At 47.9% G+C, this 3,960-nt stretch overlaps 1 pseudogene; it reads left to right on the forward strand.

Annotated features, from left to right (window-relative positions):
• The first annotated feature begins 1,146 nt into the window (after positions 1-1,146).
• On the forward strand, positions 1,147-2,171 carry LOC147980928 (uncharacterized; annotated as a pseudogene).
• The last annotated feature ends 1,789 nt before the right edge of the window (positions 2,172-3,960 follow it).

The following is a 3,960-nucleotide window of genomic DNA, read 5'->3' on the forward strand; positions in this document are numbered from 1 at the left end:
CTTGACGCGGCCATCCCTGGTGGACCCCTGACCGGCGTCGCCTATGCGGGCTGGTGGCAGCGGCGCGGCATCGTCGTCTCTGTCCTCGATGACGACGCACTACTAGGAAAAGGCTTATACATAGAAGTTTACCAGTAGCGTGCTTTTTGGAGCCCACGCTACTGATAATTAGCAGTAGCGTGTGTTACAAAACGCGCTACTGGTAGAACTTAACAGCAGCGTTGGTTTCTAGAAGGCACGCTACTGGTAAGTTTGCCACACCACACCCCCCCGGCCAAAAAATAGTAGCAGTGTTGGTACCCTAACAAGCGCTACTGTTAAGAAAATAGAAGTAGCACGGTGCCACCAAGAAGCGCTACTGCTACGTCTTCTATGTGTAATCTTTTAGCAGTAGCATGTTTTTTGGGCAAGCGCTATAGCTAGTTTTATGTACCAGTAGATATTTTGGCTGGCACATATAGCTGTAGCGTGCTTTGGTGCCCAGCGCTACTGCTACGGTCGCCAGCCAAAATATCTGCCACCTCCCCCCCCCTCTTCTTCCCCCCTTTCTTTCTCCCCCTCCCTCTTGCACTTGCTTGTCCTTCAATGCTTCCCCCTCTTCTTTGCCCCTCCTCTCCCCCTCCATTAATGCCCTCCCTCCTTTCTCTTACTTGTTTTTGCCCCTTCTCCCCTTCTCTTCTTTGCCCCTCCACCACCCCATCCATTAATGCCCTCTCTCCTTTCTCTTCCTTTCTTTTGCCCCTTCTCCCCTTCTCTTCTTTGCCCCTCCACCACCCCTCCATTAATGCCCTCCCTCCTCCCTCTCATAGCTCTATCTAGAGCTACTAGCTAATTATAAGGAGGTGCTCAATATTCCTCTCGACAAATTGGTGAGCAAAAAAAGAGTTGTGCAAGAATGGAAATATGTGTGTTTGCGATTAGGACCAAAACTATGTGCGATATGAATATACCAAATTGTGTGTGGCATGTGAGTGACATGAGTTGCCTATGTTTTGCCGAAATGTCGATTCAATTCCGTTTCGGCGAATTTCGGGCATGCAAACTCAATATGTCCTATATTTAGGGAAGGTCATGCCGAATTTTTGTATAAATTTGATCCATGCATGCATATATACGTGTTTAAAATATTTGCTTCGTGCACAGGTGATCATGAAGGTCAATGGAAGGAAGGTGGAAAGATACTGGCAATCCGCTGTGGATGACATGTATGAAAAAAGACTGAAGGATGTTTTATGTCCGTGTCAAAAATGCAAAGGAAGAGTCAGGCTCGACCCCTTTGAGGGTGGTAAATTCAAGGCGCACCTGCTCATGCATGGTTTCATGCATGGCCATACTCGGTGGATAAGTGATGATGATGAGGAGGAGGAGGAGGACGTCGACGGGGCAGGAAATAACGGCATGGGGCCACCAGACGAAGATATGACCGATTATGTGCCCAAAGAGGAAGACGGCCTCGGAAATGTCGATGGCGAAGAGGCAGTTCAAGGCGGAGAAGACGCGGACATGCCACCGTCTTCGTCTCTAGTTCGCTACTAAGTTTAGCCATGCAGGACCCGCATGTTCGAGACCTGCTTCGCAAGAAGACGACTAGCGACAGAGCTGCTTCTAGAGAGGAGGCCAAACTGGCGCAACTGGAGGTAGACTCGATGACTCCTTTGTATGATGGTTGCAATAATCCCGAGGTGACCCGCTTGAGTTTCACACTAGAACTTCTAAAGATGAAGGCAAAAAACAAATGGACAGATACAAGCCTGGATGAGCTTCTGAAGTACCTAAAGAAGCTTCTTCCCGCGGGAAGCCTGTGTCCTACTAGTGTCGAGGAGGCAAAGAAAATCGTGTGCCCTCTTGATCTGACACATATTAGATATCATGCATGCATCAATGATTGCATCATATATCGGAACGAGCACGCTGGAAAAACCATCTGTCCAAAGTGCAATGCTTCACGATATAAAAAGGCCGGAAAGAAAGCTCCACAGAAAGTTGTATGGTACTTTCCGATCACTCCGCGTCTACAGCGGTATTTCGTAGATTCTAAGGAAGCAAAGCTTATGCACTGGCACGCGGAGAGGGTGAAGCCAGATGACGGGGATGAGCCGAAGCTGAGACACCTCGTAGATGTTAGCCAGTGGAGAGCATTAAATGCTGAATTTGATTTTTTTCGCAAATGATCCAAGGAACATCATGCTTGGCGCTAGTAGGGATGGCATGAATCCATTTGGCAACCAAAACACCAATCATAGCACATGGCCCGTGTTTGTATGGATGTACAACCTCCCCCTGGTTGTGCATGAAGGAAAAATACATACACATGGCTATGCTTATTCAAGGGCCGAGACAACCGAGAAATGATATAAATCTGTATCTTGGGTTACTGAAAGAGGAGTTATAGACCTTATGGAAAACGCCGGCCAAGACATGGGATGCAAGCAAAGGAGAGTATTTCTACATGAGAGCCGCGCTGATCACGACGGTGCAGGACTATCTCGGTTACGGCTATCTCTCCAGCCAGGTGTGCCACGGATATTGCGGATGCACGAGGTGCATGGATGATACAACTTCTCTGCGGCTATCGAAAGATGGCGGGTCTTCGAAAATCATGTACATGGGGCATCAAAGATGGCTCGAGAAGGATGACCCATGGAGAAAGCGTGGAGATCTATTCAATGGTAAGGCTGAGCATCGAGGTCCTCCACGTAAGCGTAGCGGTGCAGAAATATATGAGTTATTGAAGAACTGGAAAGAGTGCCCCTCGCCGGGAAAGACGAAGAAAAAGGCACCGGAGCCCCTGCTGAAGGTATGGAAGATGAGATCTGTTTTCTGGGACTTGGAATACTGGCCCATACTCGACACGCCACATAGCCTTAATCAAATGCATATCACAAAAAATATCCTTGAGAGTTTGCTTGGAACATTGATGAACATGCCGGAGAGGACCAAGGATGGGCCGAAGGCAAGAAAAGACTTGGAATTTTTGAAAATCAGGAAAGATCTCCAAATGCTAGGTAAAAGGTCGTCAGAGGAGACCGAGAAGGAGACGGAAGATAGGGGAAAAAAAGTAAACAAGAAGGAAGAACAATATTGCCCCCCCTCTTGCTTCACCTTAGATCCGAAGGAGGTCGATCAATTGTTCAAGTGCCTTGCCGGAATCAAAGTTAGTTCCGAATACTGTGGGAAGATAAGCAGATATCTGGACACTAAGAAAAAAAGGTTCAGTGGGATGAAGTCTCACGACTGTCATGTGATGATGATGCAGTTACTCCCGGTTGCACTTAGAGGGATTATGGACACACATGTGCGTGAGACCCTTACTGACCTATGCCACTTTTTTGATGCTATCTCTGGAAAGTCGATCAGTGTGAAGCAACTCCATAGGCTACAGGAAGAGATCGTTGTCATACTGAATGAGCTAGAGATGTACTTCCCGCCCGCGTTCTTTGATGTCATGGTGCATCTATGTGTCCACATCGTGGACGACATCATCAACCTAGGGTCGACATTCCTGCATAGCATGATGTCGTTCGAGAGGATGAATGGGGTCATCAAAGGATTCGTTCGTAACATGTCCCGTCAAGATGGAAGCATAGCCCAGGGATATCTGGCCAAAGAGTGCATCTCTTTCTGTGAGAGTTATCTGACCAAAGACCGTGTTGTTGGTTTGCCCGTCAACAAGCACTGTGGAAGGCTCGAAGGCGAAGGTCACACCAACGGTCATAGGGATTTGAATGTGTTACGCTCGGGCCGACAAAACGACATTGACAGGGCAAACTTAGTAGTGCTACAACACCTAGATGTGCTAGAAGATTTTGTGACACTGCACAAAGAGACCATCGCAAAGGAATACCGTGACCGTGGGGTGCACAGGACGGACGTTGAAGTTATTAGAGAGCACAACTCCACTTTCGTGCGTTGGTTCAAAGAGAGAGTTCTGACTAATCCCCCGGAAGAGGGTTGTCCGAA

The sequence above is a fragment of the Triticum urartu genome, chromosome 3A (assembly GCF_056163025.1).
Source record: "Triticum urartu cultivar PI428250 chromosome 3A, HENAU_Tu73, whole genome shotgun sequence".
Taxonomy (NCBI): Eukaryota; Viridiplantae; Streptophyta; class Magnoliopsida; order Poales; family Poaceae; genus Triticum; species Triticum urartu.